The sequence below is a fragment of the Equus caballus genome, chromosome 10, assembly GCF_041296265.1.
Source record: "Equus caballus isolate H_3958 breed thoroughbred chromosome 10, TB-T2T, whole genome shotgun sequence".
NCBI lineage: Eukaryota > Metazoa > Chordata > Mammalia > Perissodactyla > Equidae > Equus > Equus caballus.
Window position 1 is genome coordinate 27,857,940 of NC_091693.1, and position 21,050 is coordinate 27,878,989.

Below are 21,050 nucleotides of genomic sequence, written 5' to 3' on the forward strand. Positions count from 1 at the left end.
ATGGGAGGTAAAACTCAAATCCACCTCCTTGAAGGAAAAAAGGTAGCAGTTTTTATTTGGGTTTTAGGTAGGGGAGAGGGAGCATGTGCTGGCGTTTTAGGTAGGGGAGGGAGAGCATGTGGTTTTGCTGCTGGCATCTCCAGCCTGTGTTTGGTCTTTAAGATTGAATCTCTTTTTTCCTTGACCATCTGGGCTTTTCTGGTTAGTTTTCATCCTTGGCCTGCGTTTGGGCTTGTGAGGCTAAACTTTTTTCTTGATCTCTGGACCTTGACTTCCTGGAAAAGACAGCTCACTCATATACTAAGGAGGGACAGAAAGACCTGGTTAGTTTTAAACAACAGTTGATTGTGCTGAGTGTGCACAGCAGCAGTTAGCAAAGCCCATCTCAAATTTTTGCTCTAGGGAAGATTTTAACTCTGTCATTCATGGTTTCACTTTCTTCCCTGGAGAAGATAACAAACACTTCTGGGCTAGTCCTCGGCATGGCTCAATAGATATCCACAAATATCACTGTGTCTTTTTTATCTATAGATTGGTTATTGATTATTTGCATTGACATTTCTTGTAGTAATCAGCAGGATTTTAGAGAAACTCACCTCAGACCACCTGGAATTTTCTTTGAACCAGTGCTTGGTATCAGCACAGGCCCAATGAGACCTTCAAAAGCTTTACTGGATTCTTCAGGTGCCTCAATGAGTTCTCCTGAAACCCTCCCCTCCTTGCTTAAGTTGATGGTCCTGATATTTATTTGAGCTGTTTCAGGTCTTAAGACCTAGTGTCTTAAGGGAATACTGGTGCATTTTCCTAGGTAAGAGGAACCTAGAGGGAAATTTCCTAGACAAGTGTGCCTAGGGAGAACTTTAGAGTGAACTGAGTTGGCTGTCCTTTTAATCTGGCTTTAATCTGGCTTTTAATTTTAAAAGGAATTGTGCTTATAAAGGCTGAGCAAACTGCTTGATAGTAAAATGAGAGACTGAACTCATTCAGCTCTGTAGAGAAGGGACACCAGCTCCTTCCAGCCATAAGGCACACTCAGGTGACTGAGAACCTAATGGAAGTGTCTGAGGTTGATCCTCGTGATGTACGGCAATCCCATAGGGAATTCTATTATGGCCATTCACTTTAAATAATTAAAGGCTCCTCTGGGGACGTGCACATAAGGACTGACCATCCAGCATTCTGAGCCCCCACAGTAGTTTTGGACAGCCAGTGGGAGAATCTGAGACACGTAAGAGAGTCTCCATGGCCTTTTAGGAAGTGGCACTCACAAGAAGCATGCTTGCGACCCACTACACTGTCCTTAGAAATTGTTCAGACTTTATAGTACAATCAAACTAAAAGAAAATGGGAAATCATGCTTCTAAAGCCAGCCAGCTCCCAGACAGACAGCCACCCACTGGAATTCTGGCTGGCTTCATGTATAGTATGTATGGAGCCAATACTTGCAAGCATTTAACAAAATGGGAAAGTTTAACTAAAGATAACTTGAGTCTTAAGCGGTCAAAATAGGAAACATTTGACCTATCAAAATTAGTTTATTTGCATGCACGATTAGAAAAAGCCAGCTATAAAATTAAACAAATAGAATGAGAGGCATATTATAATTGATATTTAGAAGCTTCAAAGCTTGGTAATGACAAAATGACGTCTTTACAGGAAACTAACTGAAAATTGGTAGACTGTGACTAAATTAGAGAAAGAGAAAAATTCAGAGGCTGTCTCACCTCCACCGACTCCACCACTACTTTTGGCACCTCAGATCTCATAACCTCCTCCCCTACCTTTTTCTTCTCCTTTGGCACCTCCTTCAGTAACTTTATATCCTCTCCTTTCTGAACTTCTGTGTCCTGATTTGTCTACTTTACCTCCTCCTCCTCCTCTACTCCTAGAGGAAACAATAAGTAAATCCCAGGGAACTGAAATACTGAAAAGTAAATCTCAGGAAAAAAATACTGGAAGTCCTAAGGTCATTGTGGCTCCCTTTAAATAGAAACCTAGTGGCAGAGGTGACTCTTCATTTGTGTATACCCCCTGGACTAGAATTGAACTTAGCAATTTAAGGATTTTCAAGACCCTTTATAAGATCCTTTAGGGTTTGCTCAGGACTTTGGCCTAACTGTTAAAACATATGATCCAGGATACGCAGATTTATATCTGCTTGTGCATTTGCTGGTATCTGAAAGTGAAGCTAAGGATTGGCTAAAGGAGATGAATTGGAAAGCACCAATGGAAGATTTTCATAAACATGAGTTTCCTGGCCTTCAGAAGTGCAGGGAAACTGCTCTTAACTTGTTCCAAAGCATTCCCAGGATTTTTCCTAAGAAAATAGATCGGACCAAGGTCCAGCAATGTAAACAGAGACTTGGAGAAACTATCTTTTATTATTTTGAAAGATTTGGAAATACCTTCAAACAATACTCTGAGAGGGCTCCTGAGATGGTGGGCATCATCAAATGATCCAATTTTAAATTCGATCTTTTTGGAAGGATTAGATGAGGAATTAGCAAGGCTAATCAAAAGACATGAATTGAATTGAGCTGCACTGCATACTAGTGAACTTGTCACTATTGCAGATAAGATCTCTCAAACTTTACAAAAGAAAGAAAAAGAAAAGAGATAGCCACTAAGGTTATGAATGTGCCACTCCAACAGTTTAATGGGCCAATTAAGACATCTTTTTCAAACCCTGACCACTCCTGTTTCAATTGCAAAAAGCCTGGTCATTTCAAACATGATTGCTGCAAGCTTAAATGGGATCTAGGACATGGTAAAGTTAAAAAGGAATAGGGATGCTCCAAGGATTATGAAAGGGTATTTCCCCTCCTCCTCACTAACACATTAGGGGAAACTGAAATAACAATTGGAGAGGAAACTTATCCTTTTCTTGTTCCTTGCCCTCTCCCTTGCAGTAAACAATTAATTCAAATGGTAGGGGTTTCTAATTTACCAATGCAAGTCTTTAAATCATTGCTGATGAATGTTGCAAATTACATATGAGCAAGCACAGCTTCATTAAACATTGGAGAGTTCACACTGGAGAAAGACCAAACTAGTGCAGTGAATGTGGGAAATTATTTGGTCAATCCTCCACATTCATTGAGCACCTGAAAGTTCATTTTGGATAAAGGCCTTACAAATGCACCAAATGTGGGAAATTCTTTTCTAAAACATTTCGTATACTTCAACATCACAGAGTTCACACTGGGGTAAGGCTTTCTAAGTGTATTGAATGTGGGAAATCCTTTACCTTCAACTCCAATCTAACATATCACAGTGTTCAAATGAGTGAAGGCCTTAACCACAGTTACTGCTGTGTCATGAACTGAATTATTCCCCCCACCTCATTTTTGTGGAAGCCCTACACCCCATTTGTCTGTATAAAGGAGGTAGTTAATGTTAAATATAGGCTGATCTAACAGGACTGCTGGTTTTATAAGAATAGGTAGAGACAGCAGAAGGCTCTCTCTTCTCATGCACACACACAGTGTGAAAAACATAGAAATGAAAAATTAAAGCCATCAGTAAAATAGTATTTAGTAAGAGTTCATTGTGAACAAAGAAACAGTTCGGGAACTTGGAGTCTTCAAATCCAAAACTGATATAAAGCTGAGAGGCATGATGTTATAGGATGGCTTGTAAAGTGAAAAGGAGGACATTGTGTAACGTTTACGACTGGTTATTACAATGAGGGTTTCCAAATGGCCTGGGATTGGTTAACAGTGATTATCTTACACCATTTTACAAAAATGACAAATTTCTTTTATGATTGTCAGAGGCATTTATAAGAAATAAGTTAAGTTTTGATTATGTTCATGAAATAAGCTAGATTTAGTTTTGCTTACATGGTTTAAATGGTTTTGTCAGCTTGGGGAATTTTCTAGCTTGGTCTCTACTTTGTTTATTTTAACAACAAGCAAAGCCGTCTACAAGCCAAGAAGAAAGTTCTCACTAGAAACCATTAATCCTGATGGCACCTTGATCTTAAACTTCTAGACTCCAGAACTTTGAGAAAATGAGTTTCTGTTCTTTAAGCCATTCAGTCTATGGTACTTTGTAATGATACCCTGAGCCAACTAATGCACATTATGGTAGCAGGAGTTTGGTGCTGCTGTAACAAATGCCTAAAAATGTGGAAGTGACTTTGGAACTGCGTAATCGATAGAGCCCGGAAAAGTTTTGAGGTTCATGCTATATAAAGAAGAGATTGCCTTCAAGGGACTGTTGGTAGAAATATTAACATTAATGGTGATTCTGCTGAGGTATCAGATGGAAACAGAAGAAATGTGACTAGAAACAGGAGCAAAGCCAATCCTAGTTATAAAGTGATAAAGAACACGGCCAAATTGTGTTAGAGAGTTTGGGCAAGTACAATTGGTTTGTGATACACGTGCATAGTTAGCAAAGGATACTTCTAAAGTTCAGTGTGGAAAGTGCAGCTTGGGTTTTCTTTACCGCTTATTGCAAAATGAAAGAGGTAGAAGATGAACCGAAGAAAGACTTTTTAATCATAGAGGAACCAGAACTTGAAGATTTGGAGAGTTTCCCACCATCCATATTGCAAAAAAATAAGAAGGCATGTTCTAGACAGAACACCAAGCTGTGGCTGGAAAATTATTTGATAAAGAGATTATGGATGTGAATCACAACTTTAATCAACCATCTCAGGAGGACCCAGGAATAGAGATGGCATTTTACCAGCAGAAACACTGCCAGCTGAGACTAGAAGGGACAGAAAAAAACAGGACAGGAAGAAGAAAGGCTGTCAGACTTGCGAGATTCCACAGAAAGTGACAGTAGAGCTATCTGACTCCAAACATGCGGTATCCTTCCAGAAAAGGGAAGAATGACCCAAAAGGCAATTAAGAGATCATCAGGGCTGCCACTCCCAACACAGACCAGGGGACAGGGGCTGTTTCCTCCTCTTGGGTTTCAATGAGCCAGGAAACCACTGTATAGACCTCAGGGGCAAAACTGCCCTGCAGAGCTGAGGGAGTGGGGTTGCCCTTGAAAAACTGAGGTGTTGTGGCCACCATGTGGGTCTGTGGGTGTGTTGCTTCGACTTCAGTGGCCCCAGAGGGCAGAGCATCCAGACAAAGAGAATTAATCTGCAGCCCAAGATTTAATGGGATTTGTCTTGCTAGATTTTGAAAGTGCTTGGGACCTGTCACTCCTTTTCTTTTTTTTTTCTGATTTCGCCCTTTTGGACTATGGATGTCTAGCCTATGCCTGTCCCACCATTGTATTTCAGAAGCACATAATTTGTCTGTTTTCACAGGGTTACATTTGGAGAGGATTTTTGCCTCAGGATTAACCGGACCTTGAATCTCACCCATATCTGATTTATACGTTTAGGTGAGACTTTGGACTTGGAATGGATGTTGGAATGGTCTGTGATTCTTGATGCCGTTGTGATTGGGTGAATGTGTTTTGCATGCAAGAATATATGACTTCAGGGCAACCAGAGAGCAGAATGTAATGGACATGAAGTTTATCATCAATGTCCATTGATTTAATTAATCATGCCTAGGTAATGAAGCCTTCATAAAAAATTAGAAGGATAGAGTTTGGAAAGTATCCATGTTAGTGAACATGTGGAGTTACTGAGAGACTGGCACACTCAGAGAGAGCATGGAAGGTCCACACCTCTGCCCACATTCCTTGACCTGTGCATCCCTTCCATCTGGCGGTTCCCAAGTTGTATCCCTTTATAAGAAACAAGTAATCTAGTAAGCAAACTTTTCCTCAGTTCAGGGAGTCATTCTAGCAAATTGTGATACCTGAGGAGGGGTCATCAGCACCTCCAATTTTTAGCCCCTTGGTCAGAAGCATGGTTGATAACCTGGACTTATGACTGACATCTGAAATGGGGACCGTCTTGTGGGACTGAGCCCTTAACCTGTGGGGTCTGTGCCAACTCCTGGTAGGTAATAGTCAGAATTCAGTTGAATTGTAGGACACTCAGCTGGCATCAATGGCGAGCTGGAGAATTGCTTGGTGTGGGAAGAAAATCACACATCTGGGGTCAGAAGTGAAGTACTGAGTGTTGGTGTGAGTACAGAGAAGGAAAAACAGTTTATTTTCCTTTTGAGGCAGTCTGTATTAGTCTTCCTGGGCTGCCACAACAAAATACCACAGATTGGGTGGCTTAAACAACAGAAATTTATTTTCTTACAGTTCTGGAAGTTGGAAGTCCAAGGTCAAGGTGCCAGCAAGGTTAATTTCTTCCAAAGCCTCTCTCCTTGGCTTGCAGATGGCCAACTTCTTGCTGTGTCCTCACATGGCCTTTTCTCTGTGTGCGTGTATCTCCCTGGTATCTTCCTTTTCTTACAGAAACAGCAGTAATATTGTAATAAGGCCACACCCTTATGAATTCATTTCACCATAATTATGTCTTTAGGCCCTGTCTCCAATTATAGTCACACTGGGGGTTAAGGCTTTCACATGTGAATTTGCGTGGGACACAATTTAGTCCATAACAATTGTTTTTGAGTACTGGAAAATATTTCCTGAATGTTTTGTGCTATTCATAATGTAACAGTCATAGACACTATACACTTTTTAGTATAATCTGCTTACTTAACACAGTGTTCATCACTTTCTAAAGTCTTGACATTCAGTAAAACAAGCCAGCCCTGGTTTGTAGTGATTGTCAGTCTCCCTGGTGTACATACTCCCTCCATGGCCAATTTCAAGCTTCCAAGGTGACGTCAGTGAAAGTGGAGTTGGGAAGAGATGTGCAGTAGCACAACACTGCATTCTGTTCCCACATACAGATTCAGCAGTCATAAATAACCTCAAGAACATACGCAATAGTAAAGCATGGTGAAATAATTAGGCAGTGACAAATGCTGAGATCGCCTTTGCTTTTTTAACAGCTTTATTGAAGTAAAATCAATTTTAATTGTTCATGGTAGTTATATTCTCTGAAGCCACTCTTATTCACAGTAGTTATGTTCTCTACATACAAGTTGGACTTCCTGAGAGCCTCTGGTTACAACATTTTCATCAACTCGTCAATTCTTAACACTGTTTCATGCTTTTTTCTGTTTAAAGGCACCTTATTTGTTATGTATTGTTGACTTATTAACAGTGAACTCATGGCTAACAGCACTGTAACTCATGTCTGAACAAAGCTTATCTAACACGCATGTGTTCTCTCTAAGGCACATCGAAGCCTTGCACTTAGGAATACTAGAGGCCATTTTAAACAGTGGAATCACCAAGAAAAAGCACACGTGGGGCAAGAAATAGACCATATAAGGACACTTTGTAGTATTAGAGCTGAAAGGAGAAAGCAGAGCACCGTCTTGTAGATCTTGTAGTTTCCTTGTAGGGAACATGCACGTGCGTGACTCAAATTTTTCACAGCTCTACGCAAGTTCAAGAATGAATGTAAAATTGTTTTTTTTGTTTTTTGTTTTTGTTTTTTAAGATTTTATTTTTTTCCTTTTCCTCCCCAAAGGCCCCCAGTGCATAGTTGTATATTCTTCGTTGTGGGTCCTTCTAGTTGTGGCATGTGGGACGCTGCCTCAGCGTGGTTTAGATGAGCAGTGCCATGTCCTCGCCCAGGATTCGAACCAACGAAACACTGGGCCCCCTGCAGCGGAGCGTGCGAACTTAACCACTCGGCCACGGGGCCAGCCCCTAAAATTGTTGTTAGTATATATTTTGGGGTTACAAAAAAATTTTAGCAAGTAGGTGCATTCTAAAAAGTAGGAATTTCGAAACATAGAGTTCACAAAAAACGGAGTATCCACAGAATAGTTGTCTTATGATAAATTGTATGTATTCAAAGTTTATAATTTGTCTTTTGATACATGCTTAAGCCTCTAGGACCAAAAGTTCCCTCCTGCCCTTTTCATCCACTCCTCTTCACATATAAAGTATTGATACCAGGACACATTCTACCTTCTGTCCTGGATATTTTCAAGTAGAGACACACATGGAAAGGACTGTGTTATGGGGGCTGGCCCCGTGGCCGAGTGGTTGAGTTCGCGCGCTCCGCTGCAGGCGGCCCAGTGTTTCGTCGGTTCGAATCCTGGGCGCGGACATGGCACTGCTCGTCAGACCATGCTGAGGCAGCGTCCCGCATGCCACAACTAGAGGAACCCACAACGAAGAATACACAACTATGTACCGGGGGGCTTTGGGGAAAAAAGGAAAAAATAAAATCTTTTAAAAAAAAAAAAAAGAAAGGACTGTGTTATGAAGCCCCATGAACCCTTTCCCAATTTTCCATCATTATTTATTATGTGATGGTAATTCTTTCTTCATCAACTCTTAAGCACAGTACTGGGCTATTTGCTAACAATCCTGACACCTGGTCTTTTAACACATAATCTCTTCAGAGGCATTTCGAAAGTCTAAGGGCTCTTTCATAACTCTAACAATGTAGTCAAATAAAAATACACAAAGTACAATAAAATATGTTATTAGTGCCCAATTTTCTCCATTGTCTCAAAAACATGTTTGTGGTTTAAAGCAGCTTCGTTGCAACCAGGTTCCAAAATATATACCTATGACTTATTTCTCATAAGTCTCCTTTTACCTATAGGTCTCACTTTTTTCTTTATTTTTATTTATTTAATTATTTTATTGGTATAATATTTGCTTATAACATGGTGTAAACTTAAGGTGTACATTATTATATTTTGATTTCTGTATAGACTGCATTGTGTTCACCACCAATTGTCTAGTTTTTATCCGACACTTACATATGTGCCTCTTTACATCTTTCACCATCCCCCTAGCACTTTCCCTTCTGGTAAGCACTAATCTGTCCTTTTACTCATGTGTTTATCTTTGACATATGAGTGATATCATACGGTGTTTATCTTTCTCCGTCTGGCTTATTTTGCTTGGCATAATACCCTCAAGGTCGATCCATGTTGTTGCAAATGGTATAATTTTGTCTTCTTTATGGCTGAGTAGTATTCCATTGTGTGTGTATGTATATATATATATACACACATCTTCTTTATCCATTCATCCGTTGATGAGCACTTGGGTTGCTTCCATGTCTTGGCTATTGTGAATAACACTACAATGAATACAGGAATGCATAAATCTCTTTGAATTGTTGATTTCATGTTCTTTGGATAAATACCCAGTAGTGTGATAGCTAGATCATATGCTATTTCTATTTTTAATCTTTTGAGAAATCTCCATATGTTTTCCATAGTGGCTGGACCAGTTTGCATTCTCACCAGCAGTGTATGAGGGTTCTCTCTTCTCCACATCCTCTCCAACATTTGTTATTTTTTGTCTTGTTAATTATAGCCATTCTGATGGATGTAAGGTGATATCTCATTGTAGTTTTGATTTGCATTTCCCTAATAATTAGAGATGTTGAATATCTTTTCATGTGCCTGTTGGCCATCCCTATGTCATCTTTGGAAAAACATCTGTTCAGATCCTCTGCCCATATTTTGATTGGGTTGTTCGTCTTTTGTTGTTGAGTTGTGTGAGTTCTTTATATATTTTGGAAATTAATCTCTTGTCAGATATATGATTTTCAAATATTTTCTCCCAGCTGGTGAGCTGTCTTTTCATTTTTTTCATTGTTTCCTTTGCCTTGCAGAAACTTTTTAGTCAGATGTAATCCCATTTATTTTTCCTTTTGTTTCCCTTGCCTGAGGAGACATGGCATTCGAAAAGATACTGCTAAGATTGATGTCAAAGAGTGTACTGCTTATGTTTTCTTCTAGGAGTTTTATGGTTTCAGGTCTTACATTCAAGTCTTTAATCCATTTTGCATTAATTTTTGTGTTTGGCATAAGATAATGGTCTACTTTCATTCTTTTGCATGTGGTTGTTCAGCTTTCCCAACACCATTTATTGAAGAGAATTTCCTTTCTCCGTTGTATATTCTTGGCTACTTTTTCAAAGATTATCTGTCAATAATGGCCAATAGGCACATGAAAAGATGCTCATCATCACTGATCATCAGGGAAATGCAAATCAAAACTACACTAAGGGGCTGGCTCCGTGGCTGAGTGGTTAAGTTTAGCGCACTCCGCTTTCATCAGTTCAGATCCTGGGCGCAGACATGGCACCACTCATCAAGCCATGCTGAGGCGGCATCCCACATGCCACAACTAGAAGGACCCACAACTAAAAACACACAACTATGTACTGGGGGACTTTGGGAAGAAAAAGGAAAAATAAAATCCTAAAAAAAAAAAACTACACTATCACCTTACACCTGTTAGAATGACAAAAATAACCAAAACAAAAAGTAACAAATATTGGAGAGGTGGTGGAGAAAAAGGAACCCTTTTACACTGCTGGAAGGAATGCAAACTGGTGTAGCCACTATGGAAAACAGTATAGAGATTTCTCAAAAAATTAAAAATAGAAATACTATACGATCCAGCCATCCCACTACTGGGTGTCTATCCAAAGAACTTGAAATCAGCAATTCCAAAAGTCCCATGCACCCCTATATTCATTGTAGCATTATTTACAATAGCCAAGATGTGGAAGCAACCTAAGTGCCCATCAATGGATGATTGGATAAAGAAGATGTGGCATATATATACTATGGAATACTACTCAGCCATAAAAAAGGATAAAATCATCCCATTGACAACAATATGGATGGACCTTGAGGGTATTATGTTAAGTGAAATAAGCCAGATAGAGAAAGACAATCTCTGTATGACTCCACTCATAGGTGGAAGTTAAACATGTAGACCAAGAGAACAGATTAGTGGTTACCAGGGGAAAGGGGGGGAGGGTGAGGGGGTGGGCACAAAGGGTGAAGTGGTGCACCTACCACACGAGTGACAAACAATAATGTACAACTGAAATTTCACAAGGTTGTAAACTATCATAATGTCAACAAAAAGTTAAAAAAAAAAGATTATCTGTCCATAGATGAGTGATTTTATTTCTGGACTTTCAATTCTGTTCTATTGATCTGTGTGTCTGCTTGTCTGCTATCACCATGCTCTTTTGATTACTATAGCTTTGTAGTATGTTTTGAAGCCGGGGGAGTTTGACAGCTCCAGCTTTGTTCTTTTTTCTCAGGATTGCTTTGGCGATTTGGGGTCTTTTGTTGTTCCATATAAATTTTAGGGTTCTTTGTTCTATATCTACGAAGAATATCATTGAGATTCTGATTGGGATTGCATTGAATCTGTAGATTGCTTTTGGTAATATAGACATTTAACTATATTCATTGTTCCAATCCATGAGCATGGAATATCTTTCCATATCTTTATGTCTTCTTCAATTTCTTTCAATCACGTCTTATACTTTTCAGTGTATAGGGCTTTCACTTCCTTGGTTAAATTTATTCCTAGATATTTTTTTCTTTTTGTTGCGATTGTAAATAGGGTTGTATTCTTGACTTCTCTTTCTGGTAGTTCATTTTTAGTGTATAAAAATACAACAGATTTTTTTATGTTGATTTTGTACCCTGTGACTTTGCTATGGTTGTTGATTATTTCTAGTAGTTTTCTAATGGATTCTTTGGGGTTTTCTATATATAGAATCATGTCATTTGCAAACAGAGCAAGTTTTACTTCTTCCTTTTCAATCTGGATACTTTTTATTTCTTTCGCTTGCCTAATTGTTCTTGCTAAAACTTCCAGCACTATGTTGAGTAAGAGTGGTGAGAGTGGGCATCCTTGTTTTATTCCTGTTCTCAGAGGGATGGCTTTCAGTTTTTTCTTGTTGAGTATGATGTTGGCTGTGGGTTTGTTGTATATAGCCTTTATTATGTTGAGGTACTTTCCTTCTATACCTATTTTATTGAGAGTTTTTACCATAAATGGATGTTGGATCTTGTCAAATGATTTATCTGCATCTATTGAGATGATCATGTGATTTTTATTCTTCATTTTGTTAATGTGGTGTATCACATTGACAGATTTGTGGATGTTGAACCATCCCTGCATTCTTGGAATAAATCCCAGTTGATTGTAGCATATGACCCTTTTAATGTATTGCTGAATTTGATTTGCTAATATTTTATTGAGGATTTTTGCATCTATATTCATCAGAGATATTGTCCTGAAATTTTCCTTTTTTGTGTTGTCCTTGTCTGGTTTTGGTATCAGGGTAATTGGTGGCCTCATAACCGAGTTAGGAAGCATTCTGCCTTCTTCAAATTTTTGAAATAGTTGAGAAGGATAGGTAGTAAGTCTTTGAATGTTTGGTAGAATTCTCCAGAGAAGCCATCTGGTCCTGGACTTTTGTTTTGTGGGATGTTTTTGGTTACTGTTTCAATTTCTTTACTTATGATTGGTCTATTCAGATTCTCTATTTCTTCTTGATTCAGTTTTGGGAGGTTGTATGAGTCTAAGAATTTATCCATTTCTTCTACATTATCCAATTTGTTGGCATATAGTTTTTCATAGTCTTCTCTTATAATGCCTTGTATTTCTGTCATATCCACTGTAATTTCTCATCTTTCATTTCTAATTTTATTTATCTGAGCCTTCTCTCTTTTTTTTCCTAGTGAGTCTGGCTAAGGGTTTGTCAATTTTGTTTACCTTCTCAAAGGACAATCTCTTAGTTTCATTGATCATTTCTATTGTTTTTTTTTTTCTCAGTCTCTATTTCATTTACTTCTGCTTTAATTTTTATTATTTCCCCCCTTCTGTGGACTTTGGCTTTATTTGTTATTTTTCTTCTAGTTCTTTTAGGTATTGTTTAAGATGACTTACTTGAGATTTTTCTTGTTTGCTGAGTTAGGCCCATATTGCTATAAATTTGCCTCTCAGGACCACTTTTGCTGCATCCCATAAGAGTTGGTATGTTGTGTTTTCATTTTCATTTGTCTTCAGGTATTTTTTTAATTTCTCCCCTGATTTCATCATTGATCGAATGGTTGTGCAGTAGCATACTGTGCAGTCTCCACCTATCTGTGACTTTCCCAGCGTTTTTCTTCTGGTTGATTTCTAGTTTTATAGTGTTGTGGTTGGATAAGGTGCTTTATCTGATTTCAATCTTCTTAAATTGATTGAGACTTGCCTTGTTTCCCAACATATGGTCTAATTTTGAGAATGTTCCATGTGTACTTGAGAAGAATATGTATTCTAATGTTTTGGGATGAAAAGTTCTGTATGTATCTACTAAGTGCTTCTGGTCTAGTATTTCATTTAAGATCACTGTTTTCTTGCTGACTTTCTGTCTGCATGATCTATCCATTGATGTATGTGGAGTGTTGAGGTCCCCTACTATTATTGTGTTTCTGTCAATTTCTCCCTTTACGTCTTTTAATCATTGTTTTATATACTTTGGAGCTCCTGTGTTAGGTGCATATATATTCATAAGTGTTACAGCCTCTTGGTGGAATGTCCTTTTTGTCATTATATACTGCCCCTCTTTGTCTTTCATTGTCTTTTTTATCTTGAAGTCTGCTTTGTCTGATATAAGTATGGTTACACCTGCTTTCTTTTGCTTGCCATTTGCTTAGAGTATCATCTTCCATCCCTTCACTCTGAGCCTATGTTTGTCTTTACAGCTGAGACTTGTTTCATGGAGGCAGCATATTGTTATGTCGTTTTTTAATCCATCCAGCTACTCTGTCTTTTGATTGGTGAATTCAGTCCATTTACATTTACAGTTATTATTGATATATAAGAGCTTAATGCTGCCATTTTACCTCGTTTTCTTGTTGTTCTTTATTTTCATTGTTTCTTTTTCCTTGTATTTCTTGGTGCCATTTCAGTTTGGTGGTTTTCTGTGATGGTTTTCTCAGTTTTCTCTGTATTTATGATTTGTGACTTTGACTTTGCTCTAATTTTTTTGTTTAGTGGTTACCATGAGGCTTGCATAAAAGATCTCACAGACGAACTGGTCCATTTTCTGATAGCCACCTATCTCCATTAGCCTAAGTAGGTTCCATCCCTTTCCTCTTCCCCTTCTGTGTTATTGTTATCATAAATTATTCTTTTTTGTGTTGAGTTTGTGACTAAATTGAAGTGTTTACAGTTATTTTTGATGCTCTCTTTCCCTTTATCTTTTATGTTATAATTGTTTACTAACCTATTCCGATAGCTGCAATTTTCTGATTTTGTCTTGTCTATTTATCACCTTCTCAAAGCTTTGTAAACCTTTGCCTTTTTGTTTCAGGTAGGAGGGTTCACATCATCATTTCTTGTAAGGCAGGTCTGGTGGCAATGAACACCCTCAGGTTTATTTGTTTGGGAAAGCTTTTATTTCTCCTCTATATTTGAAGGATAATTTCACTGGATAGAGTATTCTTGGCTGATAGTTTTTGTCTTTCAGTATTTTGAATAGATCATCCCATTCTCTCCAGCCTGTAAGGTTTCTGCTGAGAAATCCGTTGAAAGCCTGATAGTGTTTCCTTTGTAGGTTAATTTCTTCTGCCTTGCTGCCCTTAATATTATTCTTTGTCATTGACTTTGACAGTTTTAATAGTATATGCCTTGGAGAAGGTCTTTTTGCATTGATGTAATTAGGAGTCCTATTGGTTTTATGTACTTGTAATTCCAGTCCTTCCCCAGGTTTGGGAAGTTCTCAGCTATTATTTCTTTGAACAGACTCCCTGTTCCTTTCTTCCTCCCTTCTCCCTCTAGGATGCCTATAATCCTTATGCTACTTTACCTAATTGAGTCAGATATTTCTCATAGAATTTCTTCATTTTTAAAAAATCTTACTTCTCTCTTCCTATCCCTGAAGGATTTCTAGATAACTATATTCCAGGTCACTAATTATCTCCTCCATATGTTCTCTATTTGTTATGCTTTCTACATTATTTTTTATCTCATTGTGTTCTTCATAACCAGAATTTCAGCATTTTTTTTTAAGGGCTTCAATCTCTTGGTGAAGTATTCCTTCTGTTAATTAATTTTATTCCTGAGCTCATTGAACTTTCTGTGTTTCCCTGTAACTCCTTCAGTTTCTTTATGATAGCAATTTTGAATTCTCTGTAATTTAGCTTGTAATCTTCTGTGACTCATGTTGGTTTCTCGAGAGTTGTCATTTTCCTTCTGTTCTGCAGTGTTACTCTAGTTCTTCATGGTTTTGAGGAATTTATTCTCTGCCTGCACAATTATGGTAGTAATCACCTACTCTTATTTGGGTGAAGCTTTGGTTACTTTGTTTCTGGCCACCTGGGTCTCATGCTCCTACACTGGGTCTCCATGGGCTCAGATGTTTCTGTCTTGTGCACCATGTGCACTGCTATTCCTGGGTTGTCTCAGGGTGCTGGTTGCACCAATTTCAAGGGTGCTGGGTTCACAGATGTCACTGTAATTGATGGGCACATGGGGGCCCAAGGACTTGTATACCACCCCTGCTGTTGATGTAGCTGGTGCTGGGGTTGCCACCCCTTGGGGCTGGGCCACAGTTTCTACTGTGGTTTCTGTTGTTTCTGGTCCCAGATTCCATCTGCCACCATGGGGGGGACAGTGGCTGTTTTCTGTTCCTGCCCCATCTACTCATAGTGGTTCCAGTCTGGCCACTCTGCATTCATGGGAGCTGGCCACAGTTGCTTGGCAGGTCATGCTCACATGGCCAGTGCTGCTATACTCAGTGGGGAGTGTTGGCACAGTCGGGGCCACTGCAGTAGATGGGTGCATGCATGGGCCGGGCTACCACTTTGAAAGCATTTGTGTGTGCATGGGCTGCCCCTGCATCCACTCACAGTTGTGCTGGCCACTGGGTAATAATCAGCAACCTGGATCCCTGCCACCAGGGCAGGAGAGGGGTCTGCTCCCTCAGTTCTGCTGCTTCCTGGAGGACCAGTCCACCCACTTCAGATGTATATCTGCATGGATCTCTCAGGTGTCCTGTTGTGTAGGGAATCCTCTGTTGGTTAATGGATGTCTGTTTAGTTGTAACTTAGAGGGAAGAGTCAAAGGGAACAACTCACTGCCACGATACTGACATCACTGTTACTTTTCTCTTTCTAATTCTTTTTAAAAATGTCTTGAAGTTTCTCAGTTGTTTGTCCACTAGTACTCATCAGAACAAATTTCTATGTTTTACATTATTTCTGAGCTGTTTAAGGTACTCACAGTTCCCCCAAATATCCTGTAAACTAGATAGTAATGAGATGGGAGATTGAATCATCTCATTGGAGTGTGGACTGTGGTCCCAGATGAGTGTGTGATGGTGACACACCTAGAAACACATACAGTGTGATTGTGTTTTCCTGGCATATCATGGCATAGTGGGAAACACAGACATTTCAGAATCTGTAGGTCCAAGGTGTGTAACAATAGTCCTGGTTAAACTGCAGCACAGCCTAAAGACACACACAAATCTCTGTGACTGTGTGTAGTACTGACAAACCTCAGTCCAATTTGCAGGTGCTCTCTATCCTGAGGATGCTTTGTGATAGGTGTAGGACGCTGACACTCTCAACACAGCCTGGACCCACATACACATGTACCACACTGATCACAGGACACACGTGTGACAGACACAAGACACACAATCTGCACATGCAAAACACCAGAGACCTGTGGGATAGGATGTAGATGCTGACACATCACAGCAGGAGTGGCCACAGGAACACATACATACTGCACAGAGACTGATTTTTTTTTTTCCTTTTTCTCCCCAAAGCCCCCCAGTACATAGTTGTATATTCTTCATTGTGGGTCCTTCTAGTTGTGGCATGTGGGATGCTGCCTCAGCATGGTTTGATGAGCAGTGCCATGTCCATGTCCAGGATTCAAACCAATGAACCACTGGGCCGCTTGCAGCGGAGCGCACGAACGTAACCACTCGGCCACAGGGCCAGCCCTGCACAGAGACTTATAAGACAGGCACGTGATAGGAACACCCCAAAGCAGATGTGTGGGACACACACACATAAACATGCACATACAATCGCACAGTATCTGTGGATTAAATGTCACAAGGCACAGCCTGACATAGGGAACAACCCTCTCCTTCAACCCTGCAGGTTTGATGATGCCCTGATGGGAGTGAGAACAGGGAGCCAGGTGCACACCTTGGCCCAACCTGGAGACTCACATATTTGATGCATGAATGTTGGTGCATGAGGACACTTGGTGGGAGATAATCAGTCCAATCCCAGGAGGCAGATACCTTTACTCAGAACACCTTGAAACAGTGGTCTCAGTGGGCAGGAGTATGGGGTGGGATGGGGTGGGCTTTACAAGAGCAATCAGATCACTTCCAGTTAGCTTCAGGAATGGGCGGACTCTGGCCCTCTCTGTCCCTCACCCCTCTTTCAGCCCCTCTGTCCCTCAGGCCACCTCCTGTCCCTAAGTTCCCCACTGCCCCCAGCACTCTCTAGCTTCCAGCCCCTTCTGTTTCCCAGGGGCAAGGAGAGAACCACGGGGCTTCTCAGAACCTCTAACCCTGAGACGTCCTCATGGCCCATGATGCACTAGGGAGCTGCAGAGCCTGGAGACTTGAGTATAGGCTTCAACTGTGCCCATTCCCAGGACTGTGACCTTGACCAAGTCCCTCCCTGCTGTTTGGCCTCCATTTCCTTGTGTCCAAAATTGGAAAACTCAAAATTCCTCCCCTGCAGTGGGGGACATGGAGAGGTCACATTTGTGATGCATGTCCCTTAATTCCACCAGCTGGCCTCCTCGGTGAGTAGAGAAGACATGCCTCTTCTGGGACCTCCTCAAATATTCCCAAGAATATGGAGGTGCACCATGAGCATGTACAGAAATTCTCAGTACATCCAGTGCTGTGTCCCTCATGGCCCAGGTCCCTGGCTGTATGAGCAGTCTAAAGATTTTGTAGAAGCCTGTAGCTTTACCTGAATGGCATCGCTGCATAGGCAAGAAAAAAAGAATTGGCCAATTTTTCCTTCCACTTATACAAGGATGACAGTCCCAAGACATGGAGAGATAATAGGTGAGTATAGGAATTTCAAATCTTCCGGGTCTCCAAGAGCAGTGGAATTCCAAGAGAATTTTATGTAGAACCAATTCTCCAAATCTTCATTACTGTACAATTAGCATATAAAAAACTACATGTTTAACTTGTACAAATTATGTGTACTCATATAAGTGTGTATGTATTTATTTATAATCACACTCACACACACATACACACAGGTGAGTTCATCATCATGAACACAATACTGACCATAACTCTCTCTCCCAACATTACCTCCTGCCCCTAGAGAATCTCTCTCCCCCTGCCTTCCATGGTCTTCCTTCCCTAGACAACATTTGTCAACTGTATTTCTGTAGAGATTCATTTTCCTTTTCTCTAATTTTAAATAAATCAAATTTTCATAACATTTCTGTGATTTCCTTCCTACTGCATAACTACTTGAGTTTTATCATTGTTCTGTGTATGACTAGTTTATTCTCTTTATTGCTGAATAATGTTCTACTGTATGAATAGAACACAAAGTGTTTATCCATTCACCTCTTACTGGAAATCTGGATTGTTTCCAGGTTTTGGCTATTACAGATAAAATTTCCACAGATGTTTATATCACCTCTTTATATGGAAATATGTTTGGCTTTTTTTAGCTAGGAGTATATTGCTGGGGTCAGATGGTAAACATTTTTGTTGCTTAAGAAACTGCAAAACTGTGGTCTGAAGTAGTTCTTATAGAAGAAATGTCTGGATTCCCAAAAATTCATGTATTAAAACACTATCACACTCCCCAAGATTATGGCATCAAGAGGTGGTAGCGATGGAGAATAATAATTAGGACTGGATGAGGCCATAAGGGTGGAGCCCTCAGAAATGGGATTAGTAAACTTGCATGTGTCTTGAGAAACACAGCTTGCTTCCTCACTTTTTTCAGACATGTATATCCAACAATTGCTATAAAAATATTAAATATCCACACAAAAATTGCAAATAAAATACACTGTCTCCTTGCTCTTCATGTTACGTGGAGTGAAGCTCTTAGAATGGATGTTGTGAGGTTTAGTGTGTTTGCTCAACAAGAATAATCCAGACAGGTTGTAAGAAGAAACATAGTGGACATACTACGCAGTCTGAAGGCAAGCACATGAGATGACCCAGAGGGACAATGCCTCTGGGTCCTTTACAATATGGCCCTTCCACTTCTATGTCACTATTTGTGGCCTCAGAAAGTACAACTCTTTTTCTATGTAACATTTCTTACTGAATTTTCTGAGACATGGTGTATTCCTTCATAAGAACATAAGATTTATCTGGTAACAGTGGTTACTTCCCAAACTTACATCTGCTGCCAGGACAGTGGCTGCAGTGATGCATCTGTGCAAGCGTGGAAGTGGGCACCTGAACCTGACATGAAGGTTTGGGACACAAGCAGCTCATCTCCTTGCTGGGAAGTGATTATCATTTCACCAGGAAGTACGGCGGCAGTGTCTGCAAAGGGAGTGGAGAGTTTCTCTGGAAAACAAGGGAGGAGTGAGCAAATTACAGAGGGTTACTCAAACAGATTAATGGGGATGTCCATTGAGAAAGACTCAAGAGCTAGAGGAGAAAAGGATCCATGAATCCTGGGAACAGATGTGTTGACTAGGAGACACTGAGTTCTAAGATGTGAGAAAATTTAAGTAGAGCCCATGGCTATGCTGGAAACTTGGCTACCATGAAATTCTTGTTTCTTCAAAGTGGGAATCCTTTTCATTCATCACAACTCTGAGGAAAAACAAACCTGGAGGGAAAGGAATGGCAAGGTGAGAGTAGAACGATGTGGAAGAATGTGGAAGGAAAGCTTCAACAAACATTCACCGAGTATCTCATCTGACTCAGGTTCATCCAGACAGGTGTCATACATCAGGGAACAAAGAAATGTGTCCCCATACAGCCTTCATTCAAACTGAGGGGAGTAGCCAATAGTTACAAAGAAAACATATAATACAGTAAATTATAAGGTGACACGTGTGCAAATATAAAACAGAGCAGCAATGAAAATGACAAGCATGTGGAGTCAGGAGGATTTCAAGGAAATAGAGGGCTCAGCGTTGTTCTCATTGTGGAGACGGTATTGCAGCACACAACTAGAGGGCGGGAGAGAGTGACTTGTGAGGATATATGGGGAAGATGTTCCTTGGAGAAGAAATAGACGGTATAAGGTCCCAAGGGCAAGAGCGGGGCTGGAGTTCCAGACTATTCATGTGGCGATGGTGCCCATTCCAGGGTGGCTGGTAATGTTTTGGAGGGTGTTTTAATAAACCATACAGAACACTTCCCATATGTTCACATTCCCGTAAGTGCATCCACAGGCCTGTACACCAGACTTTCTCATCAACTACCTTCTCGACTCTTCCTTCTTTGCCAGGGCAGATCGGCTGCTGCCCTGGGATCTATATATGTTGCCACCTCGGGATACTTATTATTCCACACAAAATGGATGACCAGCTCACAGCTCCACCCATTGGGAAAGTTTGTCTTCTCCACTGTCTTTCCAGGACATCCTGATTGTAGCTGTGACGCAGCCTCCACTAATTTCTACTTCCCTCACAAATCAAAGCGACCCAAGCAGAACCCAAGCTCAGGCTTTCTCCTCCCCTTAGCTGGCTGTGCAGATCACCCAGGATACCCAGGATACTGCAGTGAGCTGTTCCTACCGTGCTGGGGTCTCCCCTACCTGCTCATGCAGCCTGCTTGTGTTCTCTGGAGTTGATCTGGCTCGATCCTGCCTGTACATCTCTCCTGTACAATGGAATTCAGCAGTGCCCGTCTGACTATGACTTAGATGGTCCAAGAGAACTCTCCTCACAGTGGGTCGTTCTGGATGCATGGAGATGATGCCCCGTATTTCAGTCTTCTGTTATTATGTGGGCACAATGACACAAGTTGTTTCATAGTGATTTATAAATCTGTACTGCAAGTGGCATGGACTTCCTCCAGAGCCTCAGCAGCCTGCACTACGATTCCCTGGATGGGACTTGTTAACACCCTACACTGCATCCTTCTCCACCACAGACACCATCCACACCAAGGAGTCTGCGGAATCATATTGCTGCAGTGGCAGGACTGCTTGTGCCACAGCCCAGACATGTGCCGACTTCTTCCTGCTCTAGGAAGCCATCAAGCTGGCCCATCTTCCATGCCCCCTGATGGATACATAGTATTCCTGTTGTGGAAATGTTGCCTCTTGATGTCAAAGCAGCCTACCAGAC

At 40.5% G+C, this 21,050-nt stretch overlaps 1 protein-coding gene across 1 annotated transcript in view; it reads right to left on the reverse strand.

Moving 5' to 3' along the window:
* Positions 1 to 21,050, reverse strand: part of LOC100062745 (zinc finger protein 814) — a 100,756-nt gene that overhangs the window by 62,375 nt on the left and 17,331 nt on the right. The window lies entirely within an intron of this gene.